Source organism: Euprymna scolopes, chromosome 45 (assembly GCF_053919585.1).
Source record: "Euprymna scolopes isolate OS-2025 chromosome 45, ASM5391958v1, whole genome shotgun sequence".
Lineage (NCBI taxonomy): Eukaryota > Metazoa > Mollusca > Cephalopoda > Sepiida > Sepiolidae > Euprymna > Euprymna scolopes.
This window is the reverse complement of record NC_136526.1, coordinates 65,755,341-65,773,394: the sequence shown is the minus strand read 5'-3', so window position 1 is coordinate 65,773,394 and position 18,054 is coordinate 65,755,341. Positions and strand designations below refer to the sequence as shown.

Genomic DNA, 18,054 nt, shown 5'->3' with positions numbered 1-18,054 from the left:
ATTAGGTACAATATCATATTAAATAGAGAATTGGCTCTGTAATAATAAATACGAATTTTGCATGAATTAAAATATATTTAAGCGTATTTTACGACTGATAATGTCGGGCACACTTCTCCCTTATGCTAGTACCAAAAAAAAAAATGCAATTTATACCTGGGAGGAGATGTTTCATTCTGGGTTACTGGCTTTTTTTTGTGGGTTAACGCCAGGCCAGGTTGACTTGGTATTACCTAAAAATATATGATTTTATGCTTCAATTGTTTCCGTAAATGCTTAATTATTAGATTAGAAATGATAAATGAAATTCTTATGGTTATAAAACCATCTACCAAAGCGTGATAAATGAAAATAAATCTATTCGAAATTCATTATCATCATTACGATTGCAGGATATTTTTTTTCACTCAGAAACATAAGCTATGTAAATAAATTTGGTGCTTGGTAAGATAGAGTCGACAAAGCACCTTTTGAAATATGTGATTTTAATAAAAAAAAAAAAGTACTTGTGTTATATTGCGGTGTCATAAAGGAGATTGTATCATAAAGGGAATAGTGTCAAGAAGGAGATTCGTGTACGTGATCGTCTAGTTTCTAATCTTATTGTTCATGTCTTCGTGAGTGTGTGTTTGTGTACATGCATTTCTTAACATACCTTTTCATTCATGTGTCGTCGGTTGTTGTTCTGGTTTCATTGTCTCTTGGAGGGGAGCTGGCCTGTTGGATGAAGAATTCACTCCAAGATGATAATTAAGGTTTTATGTTTTTATTCACCTTCCAGAGGTCGACACAGAATGGAGGTGAACCTTGCTTGCTTGCTTGGTACACGTCAGCGTCCTCCCCAGCCCAGGGGGGGGGGCAGCTGAAAAGCCGTCTGTCTTCTTCAACACCCGAAACCAAACTGCCCAGAAAGAATCAGCTAACCTCATCACATGACACCACGTCATCTGGTCAGCTGACCCTTCTTTTGCAAACGTGTCCACTGTCCACGTTATTCACCTCTCTCTCTCTTTCCCTCCCTCTCCCTCTCTCTATTCTCTAATAGAGACACAGAGAGAGAAAATAGAAAGAGTAAGAAAGCCAGAGAGGGGGGAGGGAGAGATGCTCTGTAACACTTGCTTAATTGTCATGTCGAAACCAGTAATATATCTAAAACTTAGGAAAATCCATTGAAGTAGAACAGCGCTATTGTGTTTTTAGTAAAAAAAAAAAAAAAAAGAAAAAGTGTCTATCGCTGGGGTCTAAAATAATACGTAAGCCATTAAAGTGGCAAAAAGAGAAATAAGTATGCCCCCTGTATTTGCAATCTTCAAGGTGTTCACATTTAAGGAAAATCCGATTTCCCTCAATTTCCTGTAAAAATAATTACTTTTAACTATAAATAAATTTCTATTCGATGAATTTTTGTATTTTTTGGATATATTACTATTTTCGAATTGGCAATTAATTAAATTGCGTTGTTTTTGCTTCAAATCACATATTAAAAGAAAAATCGATCTGTCGACTCTAACTTAACAAGCACCACTAGGTGTATCAGAATTTTTGTAGGAATTTTTGACACCCCTAACACGAAACTGCGAATAAAATATAAAAAAAAACTCGTAATTTCTCTTTTAAAAGAGGGTTGTTTATTTTCTTTATGGATTATACTTCCAAAATAAACTATTAAAGTTGTTTTAAAAGTAATAGAAATATTTCTTTTTATTTTATTTTTTAAAAAACAGTAATGAATTTTACGAACTCAATATTTTTCAATTTTTAAAACTTTAAAAATCTATCAAAATTTTTCTATTGATTCTATTTTTACGATATTTTCAGGGTCAATGTGAAATTTTATGCTCTTTCCAATAAACCGAATATAATATTTTAGACAAACGTTTTTTTTTAATTCACGCCCCCCATTTTCAAGTGTCTATTAAAAAGTAAATAATTAATTTACTCACCAAAGTTTTATATATCACAAATTGAAGAGAAAAGGTCAATAAATAATATATTCAAATTTAAAACAAAAAAAGTAGTGTTTTTTAAAAATTTACCTGTAAAGTTCGAAGTTTAAAAGCTTTTTTATTAAACCGCGTTATTTGTTTTTTCTTTTGTTTTTTTTATGAAACCTTGGTCCTTGCTCCTTTAATTGAAAAAAAAAATTAGGGCTTGAATTACATTTTTCGAGGAGTTATAAGCTTGGAAAGATGGGGTGGAATTATTCACTATTTTTCACGAAATTTCTGACACACCTAAAGCACCGCATTTAAACAAAAAAAGTCTTCTTTTATTTTTATAAACACAAAAAATCACACGTTTACATTTTGTGAATTTTCTGAAAGTTAAATTTATGAAAGTTAAATTTATGAAAGTTAAATTTATTAAAGTGAGAAAAACATTAAATTGGCCACACATTTTCCACACAATTGAATTTTATGATTTTGAAATTGATATTATGTGCGCTATCGTTTTTATGGGTAAAGGAACAAAGAAAGTCGCAATGATTTAAAATATATATATATATATATATATATATATATATATATATATATATATATATATATATATATATATTATATATATATATATATATATATATATATATAATTTAAAGGAGATTAGAGCAATAGTCTAAAGAGCTGAGTGTATTTCAATGTAACAGTGAAATTACTAGTTTAATTGAAATACGGGAAAGAGAAAAAGAAAAAGTGCTCGTTGTAATTTAGATATATAATAAGCTCGATAGGTAAATATCCTAGAGCTGATTCAATATTAAGTAATGTGATTGATAATTTAAAATTTGAAAAATCAGTTTTCAACTAAATTAAAAATCCGTTTCATAAGAAGGAACAACAACAAAATCAATTATCTGTACGATCGTTTCGGAAAACAATGCTTTTTATTGTGGTAAACATCCAGTTACGAACAATAATTACATATATATACCTTTATTTTGATATGTGTGTGGGGTGAAGAGGACTCTCAAAAGCCCTGTTAAGGCAACCCCTCTGTGTGAAGCAAATCTCTGTTTAAAAAAAAAAAAACATTAAGTGGGAGACCAGCACCCGCATTAAGCTGGTCTGCAGTTTGATTTGTTGCTGGCTATCTTGCTCATGCTTGTTGCTGGATCTCAACATTTTGAGCCGAGAGAGAGAGACTTAGCTGTCGTACAAAGCTAAAACTCTGTAACATCATCTTTGTATAGATACTTCCTCAGGCATTTGTCTACAAAAATTGTCCGTGGCGATGGAAAAAGTATCATGTGTGTAGCCCTGAAATGCTGGAAGCATGTAATAATTGATCTGCCATCATTCTATATATGCATATGTGTGTGTATGTATGTATGTATGTTAATATATGTACTAGTGTATGTATGTGTATGTATACCTATTTGTATATGTATGTATATATGTATGTGTGTATATGTTTTTATTTATTTATTTATCGTGTATACATGTTTATGTGTGTTTGTATGTATATATATATATATATATACATATATATATATTTTTGTGTGTATGTATGTATATGTATATATGCATATATATGCATGTGTATAGGTGCATATATATGTATGTGTAGGTATTTATAGGCAACTTTATGTGTATGTATGTATATGTGCATACATGTGTACGTATATGTATGTGAATATGCATGTATATGTGTGTATGTATTTGTATATGATAGTATATAATGTGTATGCATATATATGTATATGTGTGTGCATGTGTGTATGTATATGTTTGTATGTATGTGTTATATGTATTGTGTATGGATGTATGGATGTGTGCATGTGTGTATGTTTATGGGTATGGATGTGTATGTATGTGTGTATATGTATATATATGTATGTATGCCAAGGACCGTCTTCAATGTCATGTCTGCTTGAGCGTGTGAATTCGCTGGCAGGACTAACAAAAAAAAAGGTTATCTTCGGACTCATGGACTTTCAGTGACTGAGAGAGTGGCACTCGTCTGACAAGACGTTGCAATCATCATGAGTGATCAAGGTCTGGTGTGGACGTATGTTAAAAGCACATAGATGTCTTAGCTTCTTTCTGTGCTTCTCCCAGACAAATCAACCCCATGTGCACGTTGTGACCACTGCCACACAGATGGGGCTCTGATGAACAGCGAGTGTCCTGCGCCATATAACTGGACCTCCACTGCCTTGTGGGCCAAGGTTATTTAACCAAAGGCTAAGGGTGAGGTAACCCTGACAGAAACCTCCAGAGGAGCTTAGGCCCTGTAAGCTGCGGCATATATACCTACCAGTGTGTGGAATATGCTCTGGTGCCCAGCAACCTAAGTTCCAGTCATGGATCAAATGGCATGGTGAAGGAAAACTCTGATATAAAACCTGCAGTGATTCCTGCATCCATGATGTTGACTTGCTCTTCTTTTAGGATCAATGTGGCAGTTGTTTAGAAAGTGGGATTGTTTCGATGCAAAGTCTTTCCCCACTATAACAATCCTCATGCACAGGCATTGCTCGATATAAATTAGATACACTTTTTTCTATCTCGTGTATCTCGATAGCAAAAAGGATGGCTGTAGCCTAAAACGGCAAAACATTCAATGAAGTTGGCAAATATAGTTATGAACGTAAATGGCAATAAGGGAACTGGTGCTTCCAAGGCCTGGCCCACCAGGTGTTTCAGGGCTCAACAGCCTAGACCTGGTCGTCATCATGCTACTGTGAGACAGTTTTCTGGGTTGGCTGGGGCCTACACCATTTCCTGGAGTAGTAGAGCAGATGGATGTAAGAGGGAATCAGGCGTGGCTTTTGCTATAAAGGCATAAATTCTTTCTAGCCTGGAAGAACTTCCCTGTGGTGTGAGTGACCGGATCATGACTATGAGGTTACCTCTGGTAAATGGTCGTTATACAACTTTTTTTAGTGTCTATGCACCCACTATGGATGCAACATGGGATGAAAAGTTTGCTTTCTACCTTGCTTTGTGCAGTGTAGTTAGACGCATTCCCTCTGCTGATAAGATTTTCATGCTAGGGTGAGAAGAGATTTTGAAACCTGGGATGTGCTGGGTAAACACGGAGTGGGCAAGTGTAATAGCAATGGTCTAATGTTGTTGCAGTTTTGTTCAGAGATGGGTTTTAAAATCAGTAACACCGTGTTTCAGCAGAAGGACAAATACAAGACGACCTAGATGCATCCTGGTTCCAAACAATGACACTTGATAGACTATATGTTAGTCAGAAAACGTGAGATGAGGGATATCTGCAGTGTTCATGTCATGCGGGGCACAGTGCTGGACCGATCATTAGTTGGTCTGTGCAAAGATTGTGTTGTGAAGCCCTAGATGAGGGGACCTGGCGTGGCTATACCAAAGCGACTTAATGTTGCCCATCTAAGGGACAATATTGTGAGGGAGAAACTAGTTAAGGAGATGGAAGAGATTGACTGTGAAAACACTTGGCCTGCTTTTAAGGAGTCTGTCTATGAGGTATGTGAGAGAGTATTTTCGCATTTTTGCAACGTGTTTTGCGCGAAGCTGCTGCTGCTAAAATGAAATTTATGAAATACGGATGAGTCCAAAGGATATGAATAATGTCTCTTTTTTATTGCGTGTGTTAGTATTTTTCATCCTCCGTATTTAAAAAGGAAACGCACATTTACTTATAAGTTTTTTCCCTAGGACAAAAAATCCGCTTCTTCGATTTTTTAAAAATTCTTTTAAATACTTCTTTATCGACTAAATTTTTTTTAAATATCTAAAAAAAAGAAAACATTCAATGAAATAGAAATATTTGCCGTCAGCGTCTGGTATTTACCTGACGATGTAAGCATAACATGAGCTTTTATTTTTAAAAAAATCAAAGTGTTTTTTTTAACAAAAAAGGTTTTACACTTTGAAATTTACAGGTAAATTTCCAAAAAACTATTCTTTTTTTTTTTTGTTTTAAATAAGAATATTTTCTTTATTGATCTTTTATCTTCAATTTGTGATATCTAAAACTTTGGTACATAAATTAATTAAAATTTTAATAGACATTTCAAAATGGGGAGTGAATTTGAAAAAAAAAAAAACGTTTCTCTAAAACATTATATTTAGTTTATTGGAAAGAGCATAAAATTTCACGTTGACCCTGAAAATATCGTAAAAATGAAACCAATAGAAAAATTTTGATAGATTTTTAAAGTTTAAAAATTGAAAAATGTTTAACTCGTAAACTTCTATTGATTTTATTGCGTAAAAAAATGGCTGCCTGGAGGCACGCAGGCATTTTGTAAACATTTTGTAAACACTGTTTTTTTAAAAATAAAAAATAATATTTCTATTATTTTTTTAAAACAACTTTAATAGTTTATTTTGGAAGTATATTCCATAAAGAAAATAAACCCCCCACTTTTAAAAGAGAAATTACGAGTTTTTTTATATTTTATTTGCAGTTTTGTGTTAGGGGTGTCAAAAATTCCTCCAAATTTCAAATACACCTAGTGCAGGGTGTCACGATTAATGCTTGTTGCGAGATTCGAACCCTGGATTTAAAAATTTTTTTAACGTCAGTCATAGTGATCTAATCATTATATGACGATCTGAGCGTATGAGCTAAGTTGACCGACTTTCTTACAACTGAAAGTGCTTAACGATAAGAAACAAGTTTCTTAAAGGGGCTGACACAATTATTTACTATAATAATTAAATACCTACAGACACTAGTGTTTCATCCTTTTGGGAAATATCAGTGCAGGGTGTCACGATTAACGCCAGTCGAGAGATTTCCCCGGCAATAGAAGTCATGTCTGGCTTCATTAGCAAGGATCCGAACCACTAGGCTGCCGTCAACCGCGAAAGATACAGTTGTAATTTAAACATTAATTCTTATTATATATATATATATATATATATGTATGTATGTATATATATATATATATATATATATATATATATATAACTACTTCATTTACTCACATAAAATTAATATACGAAAGTATAGATTTATGCGTAAACTTTAAGTATTTACTTCAAAAGTGCTCAATACGTAGGTAGAGCTAGTTAGTAATTTATATATATATTTTATAAATTACTATATATATAGGTAGAGCTAGTTAGTAATTTATATATATATTTTATAAATTACTATATATATATATATATATATATATATATATATATATATATATATATATTGAAACAGCGAAACTACTATGTGCGGGTTCCCTATCTTGGGTTGACCATTTTGGGAAGTGATATACAAATTACCATTAGCGTATTTAGCAATGCTTTTTGTGTAAACAAATTGAGCTTAGGTATTTGGACAATGTCAAAAAAGTTGTTAATTCACTGCCCGCATAGCAGTAGCCGAATAGCGCAATGGTTAGAAGCTCCGACTGTCGGTTGGGCGATCGGGTTTCAATCCTGGCTTGAGCTAGTTGCTTGTCTAGCCACATTAGTGAGCTGTGAAACAGCAAAACAGTACTGTATGTGGATGACTATATATATTAGCAGGGAAACACGAGGTTGCTCGGGATTGAATGATGATCAACGAATGTTTCACACTCCCATATTTTTATTCTCATCGAAATCGATGAAATCGACCATTTTTCAATCAAATCGATTGATTCCTTGCTCCAGTTGGGGACACATCGCAGTGCACCAGGAAGAAGTTTCACATGCCTCCCGGCAGTGACTTAATTAACAATACACTGTAGTCTACATTGCACTGTAGAGAACCTACTGTTGATTTTATCAAATTATTTTTATATATAATGGCTTGAATTAAAGTTTAAATCTTAATGCAAGACATCAAGTATCACGGTTCAATTGTGCTGTAAACAGAAACATTCATTTAGAACGCGTTCCTTTCATATGAAAAGACCTACTGTTGATTTTTTTTATGTCAGGCCTTACTGCTTGTGTGATAATAAAACCTCTGAAATGCACTTGTCATGTTAGGCTGTGTAAGGTATTAACTTTGGTCAAAATCGCATGTCCCTTCTTTCATCGGATTATTTAAATTATCAATTATCGATACTTATCAAAGACATTCCGATACAAAACCTATCTAAGAACATTGCCAGGCACTTAAAGTACATTCGTGTGAAATTTCATTAAAATTAGTCCAGCTAATTTTTTCGAGTCTATAGGTTACGAACTCACGCATATGGGCACAAACTTCGTTTTATACACACACACACACACACACACACACACACACACATATATATATATATATATATATATATATATATATATATATATATATTTGTGTGTGTGTTATTTCTTGTATCTATATATCTGAAGAATCCTGACAAGCATAAAACGTGGACAATTTCCATATGAGTAATATATATATATACCATGTTATGTCATATACTACTGGTATTATGTAACCCAGTACTATCTGCCCCATGGTCCGGTCACAACCGACTAAACTGGTTCCCACCAGACTTGTTTGGTGAGGAGGGTGGCTAGTCTCCCTGAAGGATTAAAAACAAGACCTTCCAAAGGGCGAATGAACCCTTTTTGGGGGTCAACGGCCAACTAGCACCGTGTATGTTTGTGTGTGTGTATATGTGTATTGGGGTGGAGAGGGCTCTCGTAAGCCGTTGGTGAAGGCAACCTTTCTAGGAGAAGAAAATCTCTGATTTAAAAAATCCTAAAGCGGGAGACCAGTACCCATATTAAGCTGGTCTGCAGTTTAACTTGTAGCTGGCTATCTTGCTCTTGCTTGTTGCTGGATCTCAACATTTGGAACCGAGAGAGAGACTTAGCTGTCGTACAAAGCTAAGACTCTGTAACATCATCTGCTTATAGATACTCTCTCAAGCATGTGTCTATTAAAATGGTCCTGTGGCGATGGGAGTCATTTTTGGGCTCATGGACTTTAAGTGTCTGAGTGAGTGGCACTCGTCTGACAAGACGTTGCAATCATTATATATATATATATATATATATATATATATATATATATATATATATATATATATATTAGACATTAAGAGGAGATTATAGATAGATATATAAATTCCCGTTCACATACACCTTTCAGGATAAAGCTAGAATCCAGAACTAGATAGAATCGAGCAATTGCATCGACAACGGACAACGCCAGACCCAAAGTGGGTTTCGATGTACTGCATCTCATCAGTGACGTGCTCCGACATAGGCACAAAATTAGTGCGACGACCTGGGTTCGCGCCTATGTCAGAGCACGTCACTGATGAGATGCAGTACATCGAAACCCACTTTGGGTCTGGCGTTGTCTGTTGTCGATGCAATTGCTCGATTCTATCTAGTTCTGGATTTTAGCTTTATCCTGAAAGGTGTATGTGAACGGGAATTTATATATATATATATATATATATATATATATATATATATATATATATATATATATATAGGAGCACAAATAAGATAAAAACACAAGCGATGGTTGACGTTATGATTATTTGAAAAAGAAAAACCGAGAATTGATAAAATAATGTTAATCAACGTTTCGTCCCAGGGTACATAATCATCAGGATTTTCGAGGTAAAAATGTAGAAGAAAAAATGATCATAAATTACATCCCAGTGAACATGAAAACAGTCCTAAAATTCTTCCCATTCTGGACAGAATCTACACGTGTGTGTGTGGAGAAGAGGTTCGATTAATCTATGCATTTATATATACACTAAAACACCTTTTTTTTTTTATTCCTGTCTATATATTTTTAAAACTTACTATATCCGTATATATTAGCTTGGCCAACATGAATGTATGTATATATATATATATATATATATATATATATATATATATATATATATATATATATATATATATATATATATATATATTCAAGCAAATATTATTAAATACAACGGAGACATTTTGTCTTATAATTCTTTTTTTTAATTTTTCAATTTTTCGTATTGTCTTTTTTGTTTCAAAATCAAAAATATTAATAAAGGATCCATACATGTTACTGTTACGAGCGCTTTCGATTCGTCCACGAATCATCATCAGGTGTTAAAAATACAGGATTGCGAAAATGAGGATTAAAAATGAAAACTAAAATATATATAGTCAGTGATGAGTTAAAATAAAAGTCGATTAAGAATAAAAGTCGATTAAAAATTCGAGTGTTAAAGCCAGCAAGTTCGTAGACACCATGTACGAAGTCCGTCCAACACGGACTACGCAAGACATTTCAGAACGTTACTGCTTTTTTGAAATGCAATGTCATTTATATTAGGTTGAAGAGTTCTAATGTACGACGCTTCAAGAATCTTTAATTTTTTTACATTATTTTCCCGTTGTATAATTTTTGTGTTGTCAACGAGGACCTTTCTAACATTGGAGGGAGGACAGCTATGTTCTTTTTTTAAATGTTTGTAAATCGCGCTTGTGTCGTTAAGGTGCATAGTTGTCCCCCCTCAAACATTTCACGTCATAATTTTTTTTAAAATTCATTGAATCACTAAAATTTGATTTATTTGCTCTATCTTGTATATCGAGCAATTGTTATATATATATATATTTTATATATATATACCATATATATTTTATATATATATATATATATATATATATATATATATATATATATATATATATATATATATATATATATATATACTTCAGAATAAAATTATCCAACAATCAGCTGGTATATATATATATATATATATATATATATATATATATATATATATATATATATATATATATATATATATATATATTTTATATATATATATATATATATATATATATATATATTTTATATAAAATATATATATATATATATATAAAAAAAATATATATATATATATATATATGGAGAGAGAGAGAGAGAAATAAAAAGGAACAAACCGTGTTATGTGTTCATCAACGTTTCGTCTTTATTTCGAGACTTCCAGAGGAAAATGTTTCGAAATAAAGACGAAACGTTGATGAACACATAACACGGTTTGTTCCTTTTTATTTCTCTTTTCGATCGGAATAATATTTCCATTATTCTCATCATGTATATATATATATATATATATATATATATATATATATATATATATAATTATTTTCTACTATAATAATTAAAAGCTGTGAAACAGCGACACAACTGTATGTGGATGAATATGTATATATATATATATATATATATATATATATATATATATATATATATATATATATAGTCATCCACATACAGTACTGTGTCGCTGTTTCACAGCTCATCAGTGCGGCTAGACAGGAAACTGCCTTAAGCCAGGATCGAAACCCGACCGCCCAAATGACAGTCAAGGCTTCTCATCATTACGCTATACGACTGATGCTATGTGGATAATGAATTAATGATGTCCTGATATCGTCCAAATGCCTCCGCTCGATTCATTTACGCAAAGAGCGTCGCTTAATATGCTAATGGCAGTTTACACAAACACACACACACACACACATCTATATACATATGCATGATTTTTATATACATATGTATATGTAAAATCCTTGTGCGTACGTATGCGCGTATGTGTAATATACTGTACGTCTTTCGAAAGACACAAAACAGGTGTGAATTTGATAAACCAACGCACTATAATCGCACCACGCACCACCAGTCCACCACCACCACTCCACCACGCACCATAACCAACAAATAAATTGCGCCGTCGGACTTCCCAGGCGATTACCAATAAACGAATCCCTTCTCAAAGAGCGAAGATAAAACCTGGGAGGAGGCCACTACAGTTGGACATAAATGCCATTTCCAAATTTTTTAATAAGGTCGAGGTCCACATCGACCGAAACGTTATGAAAACAACACACAATATGAGAACAATAGTCCGAAGATTCCAAATAATACGAATAATCAATCCTCATCTAAAAAAAATAATAATAATAAACTCAGAAACGTGAAGTGTAGTATCTGTTTAATATCTTCGGCCATGAAAAAATACACCTAGGCCGAAAGCAAGTTTTATTTTTGTTTATAGCTTATAAATGCCGCTCTAGCGAGCGCTCTCTCTCGTGCCTATGTATATTGTGTGTGTTGTGCGTATATGTTGTGTATGTGCTGTGTGTGTGTTCTGTGTGTGTTATGTGTTATGTTGTGTGTGTATGTTGTGTGTGTGCAATGTGTGTGTGTGTTTTGTATGTGCTGTGTGTGCGTTGTGTGTGTTGTGTATGTGTTGTGTGTGATTGTGTGTATGTTGTGAATGCGTTGTGTATATATTACGCGTTTGTGTAGTGTGCGTTGTGTTGTGCGTGTTGTGTATATGTTCTTGTGTGTGCTATGTGTATGTTATACGTGTGTTGTGTGTGCGTTATGTGTGTTGTGTGTATGTGTGTTTGTTGTGCGTGTTGTGTATGTTGTGTAGGTTGTGTGTGGTGTCTGTGTGTTGTGTTGTGTGCGTATGTGTTGTGTGTTGAGTATATATGTGTGTGTTTTGTGTTTATGTTGTGTGTGTTGTATGTAATGTTGTGTGTATATGTGTGGTGTGTATGTGTTGTGTGTATGTTGTATGTGTTGTGTATGTTGTGTGTGTGTTATGTTTTGTTGTGTGTGTTGTGTGTGTATGTGTGTGTTATGTTTTGGTGTGTGTGTGTGTGTGTGTGTGTGTGTGTGTGTGTGTGTGTGTGTGTGTGTGTGTGTGTGTGTAGAAGTAAGTGGCGAGTGCATTTTACATGAATTAAAACGCTGAGCTCTCTTGCCCTCGTGGGGATCGGGTAAACGTAAGCATGTATGTTGTATGTGTTGTGTATGTTGTGTGTGTGTGTTATGTTTTGTTGTGTGTGCTGTGTGTGTATGTGTGTGTGTGTGTGTGTGTGTGTGTGTGTGTGTGTGTGTGTGTGTGTGTGTGTGTGTGTGTGTGTGTGTGTGTGTGTGTGTAGAAGTAAGTGGCGAGTGCATTTTCCATGAATTAAAACGCTGAGCTCTCTTGCCCTCGTGGGGATCGGGTAAACGTAAGCATGGCAGATCCATGTTATTTTAAATTGCAATAGTACACATGGAGAAATAGTCTGCTTAAAATCCGAGGACGTGTTGCGTAAGAAAGGAATGAAGAGCCAAAAACAAAACGGATAGGTTTATGAAACTTACCTTTAAGAAGTAAGAATAAAAACACTGACTCAAAACAAAGGCACGTAAAAACAGGTCTGTCCCACTTGCATGCAGTCTTGTGTGTTGATTTAAAAAAAAAAAAAAAAATGAATTTTAGAAAAATATGATTAATTCCTTAAAAAGGACTTCAGTCGTGGCGGCGCAGGCAGGGGCGGCCGGGGGAAAAAGGTGTACGAGTACGACGACCTTTGCCAAAACGAATGAAAAGAGAAACTTATTTTTTTTTTTACTTATTTTTTTTTTTTTTTTTGTCTGGTCGAGTGGTTGTTGTCATTCTCTCTCTCTCTCTCTCTCTCTCTCTCTCTCTCTCTCTCTCTCTCTCTCTCTCTCTCTCTCTCTCTCTCTCTCTCTTTCTCCCAGTTCCAGTTGCCGTTGCCGGGTATCTGACTGGATTTTTATTTTCTGTCGCAAGTCATCAATAGACAAAACGTGTCCACTAGTCCACCACCACCACCACCATCATCATCATCATCATCATCATCATCATCAACAACAACAACCACAACCAATGATAGTAATAATGATGTTAATGATGATGATGCTCTTTATCTTTATTTTATAATCTCCGTTCTTTCCCCCCGTTTTTTTATAAGTATAAATCTTAAATCGAATTATCTTTCTTTTCTTTTCTTCTATTTCTCTATCTATCTATCTATCTATCTATCTATCTATCTATTTATCTATCTATCTATCTATGGTTATTACCTATCCTGTATTGAGCACTGAAAATCTATGACAAAATATATATTCCCGTATAACATTTTCTGTCCATACATGAAATAATAATATCTATATATCTAGCTATCTTTCTTTCTTTCTTTTTATATTTTAGTCTTTTTTCTTTTTATCTTTTCTTTTTCTTTTTTTTTCTAATCCTTTGCCGCACGGCCCGTATTATGCACAAGCAGAATACAGACCATGTTATATTTTTTTAGATAAGATTTTAAAGTTAAAAATTTTCAATCTGCGCCCCCGCCCCGCCCCGCCCCCATCGACGAAATGTTGCATCCCTGTAGCTATTTTACAAGTATTTTAATGGACAGTGCTTCCACTGCTTCAATAAACTCCAAGCTCTTGTATTTTCTTGACATAATTAACCTCAACAAACCAGACAAGCAGCAAAATTTCCGGTATCCATGGATCTCTACAGTGTAGGGACCCTAGTAGAGAGATCCATGGATACCGGAAAACCTTCTACTCTAATAGTTTCTTTTTTCGGACTGCTAGATTTTGGAATTCCCTGCCGGGTCCCTGTTTCCCTGACTGCACTGACATGCAAAAGTTCAAATTTGTAAACAGACATCTTGCTGCTCGACTCCCTACATAGTATCCCTGCAAATTATGTCCCAAATAGTAGCCCCCCCCCCCCTTACATCCAAGTAGCACTGTGCCTTGTATGGGGGAGAAAAAAAAATCATTTTTTTACGGTATCGTTTATTTATTTAATTGTTAGATGAAAGTATAGAATAGTTTAGATAAAAACGATAAAACTTGCGGAGAATGCTCTGTTTTACGGTTGTTGTAAAAATGGAACGGAAATTTAAATATCGTTCCGTTTTAAATTCGGCACATTCTAACATTACGTCCAACTCATCGTTCACATTCGACATGTCAACTTGTATAGGCTTTCGGGTATGCTGACATGGTTGGGGGGTGTCTATTCCGAAAGCCGTTCTTAACATGGCAGGTTGGGGGGGTCTATTCCGAAAGCCGTTCTTAACATGGCAGGTTGGGGGGGGGTCTATTTCGAATAGTGTTTATTTCGTTGTAAGCATACCAGAAAACCTATACAAGTCGACATTTTCGATGTGAACGTGAATTGTAAAAAATAAAATACCAAAAAGATATACCAAATTGACTTTTTCGTTTAAAAAATTAAAAATGAAATTATTTCTTTTTTTGTTAATAAAATTTTATTTAAAAAAAAAAAATCTTTCGTTTTTGTTATATATAAAAAAAAAATGCGATTGTTGAATTTTATTCTTTCGATCACGTTCGATTTTAAGAGGGGGGGGCGCAACAGAAAAGATTAAAATGGAACGAAATTTAAATTTCCGTTCCATTTTTTGGCAACAACAGTAAAACGGAGCATTCTCCGCAAGTTTTACAAAAAGAAAAAAAAAACTCTCTTCCCTATGTTAAGAATGAGTTTCTGAATAAAAACATTATCATGCCAGCCAGCACGGTCCGTATTCTGCATAAGTACACCTTTTCCTTTTCTTTTTTTCTTCTTCTTCTTCTTCTTCTTCTTCTTCTTCTTCTTCTTCTTCTTCTTCTACCACTACTACTACTACTACTACTACTACTACAGTTTCGCTTTAAAGAACGACCCTGGTGTCTAACTCTGTCCTGTGGGGAGGCATAGTAAATAGGTACTACAGTTTCGCTTTTCCTTTTTTCTCGTCAATCTTTTTCGTCTACTTTTTCTTCTTCTCTTCTTTCACTTTTTTTCTTTTGTTTTCCTTTCCTTCTTTTTCTTTTTATTCATCTTATCATTTCACTACTACTACTACTACTACTACTAAGTTTTTCGTCCATTCAATCATAAAGTCTACACACATCGTATTCGTACACATCTCCCGTCTTTACCCTTCTCCATGTCCTTCTATAGTAGTAGTACCTTTATACAATGCCTCCCCACGAAGACAGAGTTAGACACCAGGGTCGTTTTTTTTTAAACGCGGAGAAAAGGAACAAAAATTAAAAACTGTCTCAGTCGTGAAGGATTTCTCCTCCACTGAGAGAGAATAAGAAATTGAAGAACACTTCGATCTTGTCCTGAAGGCCAAGTCGTAGTATTTTGTTTGGTACTTGTACAGTTTAATCAAGACATTCAAAAATGAAAATATCGAAAAAAAAAACAAAAAAAAAAAAAAAGAAAGGTTATATTGTACGTATCAGTTTTGGACTGAAGATCTCAAAAAAAATTTTCATTTAATTTGATCGAGTAGTTTTTATTTTTTTTACAGCGGAAAAAAAACACGTTTTTATGAGAGCGCGTTGAAGTCAGCCATTATGAAATTTGTTGAACAGGCCACGGGGAGATAACTCCATGTAAAGCGCCGACACTCCCTCCCCATCTTTAATTCTAGCTTTTCTTCCTAAAAATCGAACCTTTTGCTCGGTATCATAACAAATTGTTTTTTCGCTGTAAAAAAAAAAAAAAAAAAAAAAAAAAAAACTTGATGAAATTAAGTGAAGTTTTTTTTTTTTTTTTTCGGAGAACTTCATTCCATAATGGATACGTACAATATAACCATTTTTTCGATATTTTCATTTTTTAATGTCTTGATTAAACTGTACAAGTACCTTTTGTTTGTTATTATTATTATTATTATTAGTAGTAGTAGTAGTAGTAATAGTAGTAGTAGATATTATTAATAGTAGCATTGGTATAAGTATTAGTAGTAGCAATAGTGGTATTATTATTATCAGTAGTAGTAGTAGTAGTAGTAGTCGCAGTGGTGGTATTTGTTGCTAACGTTGCCATTAGCAACGCGCCATCTGTGATTTTTCACAGCATTCTCGGTCTAAGATGGCTGCCAGCAGGTCGACGACCAACCGATGCAATGCATCTCCAGCGACACGTGGTCGTCGCCGTGATTTACCTGTGAATGGGTTTTTCTTCTCGACTCGCCTTCGTCCATCTATCAATCACTTATTTGTCATTATTGGCCATCACTCGATATTCAAAATCGATCGATCATCGATTCACATGTTTGGGATAGGTACGGGCAAAAATGGGCGGAAAAAAATGTGGGACTTAGTTTTGAAAGCCGATTTATCATATTTTTTTTGTAGGCTTCCGACTACTTTTTGATTGTATTTGAAAGTTAATTTCCAAAAGGAAAAAAATATTTGTACACGTGAAAAAAAAAAATTATGAAAATGTTTTCACGGCGAGATACCCAATTCAGCTAAATTTTGAAGTTTAATAATTTTTTTTTTTTTTTTTTTTTTTTACATGGAGGTCACCACTTATCAAGGTCCGAAGGCCACTCAGGGATAAGGGTTATTGCGTGTACAGTAATCAATGAGATAGTATTGTAGTAATCATTAGTATTGGAGATTTGATAGAGTGTCTTACTTAAGGGGGCGGTTTGTCAGGAATTTGTTTATGTTGGACTTGAAGACGTCCAAGTTGTAGTCAGGTGGGAAACAGGTAAACGAAAGAGAGTTCCATGGAATATACGTTTTGATTTAGGCACAGATAAAGAGTGGGGGAAATTATTGACAGTAATTTTCAGTCAAAAGGGTGTTTCTCATGAAAGATTGGCGAGGGGGTACGAGGGATTGGAGCTCAGACAAGCACCTGCCATGATGCGTCCATGCGAGTTAAATAAATTCATTGTAAAAATCCTTGAAAAGATAAATATTAGTTTTCTGGGTCTATTTCAAAGATAATTAGTAAAGTCCTAAGATATTGAATTAAAAAAAAAACATCTTGTTTGTACAAAACATAAATTAATTAACGCAAAAACCGAGTGATTCTGACGTTCTCAAAACGCAACAAACTAAAATTTTGTAAACACGAAAATTACGAAGACCCAAAATTTCAAGCAGTCGAAAGACTGTGAAAATGACGTCATGTAATTAAAAGGGAGGAAGTCCCCCCCCCAGTCGCGCATCCATACATTCCTTTTTTGAACGTTTTATTAATTTTTGCATTTTTTAATCTAATTATTTTTCTATGTTCCTGTTTTAAATTATTTTTTTTAATTATTGTTCAATATTATATAAAAAAATATGTTACGCCGGAAGTTTCACATTCTTGCGAACAATGAAATTATTAAAATCTTGCATATAAAAATTATGCGAAACCCGTAATTTAAAAAAAAAAAAAAAAAAAGTAGAAATATTTTTTGCAATTATAATTTTTTGTTTGAAAATATTAAATAAGCAATGTTTAATTCAATGGTAATATCGGTAGTTCGAGAAATTCATTTTTCTTCAAGTTATATCGAATTCATTAATACGGACTTAAGGGGGTTTTTTTTTCGTGAT

The 18,054-nt window shown here is 33.8% G+C and overlaps 1 protein-coding gene across 3 annotated transcripts in view; it reads right to left on the bottom strand.

The window, feature by feature from the left end:
* Positions 1-18,054, bottom strand: part of LOC145269854 (lactosylceramide 1,3-N-acetyl-beta-D-glucosaminyltransferase B-like) — a 321,009-nt gene that overhangs the window by 99,448 nt on the left and 203,507 nt on the right. Inside the window, exon 1 of one of the 3 annotated variants that reach the window (XM_080125586.1) lies at positions 13,030-13,459. The exons of 1 other annotated variant lie outside the window; for it this stretch is intronic. The gene's annotated coding sequence lies outside the window, so the exon portion shown is untranslated. Of the gene's footprint in view, positions 1-13,029; positions 13,460-18,054 lie in introns of those variants that run through there. One more of the 3 variants, XM_080125584.1, reaches the window with a different exon arrangement.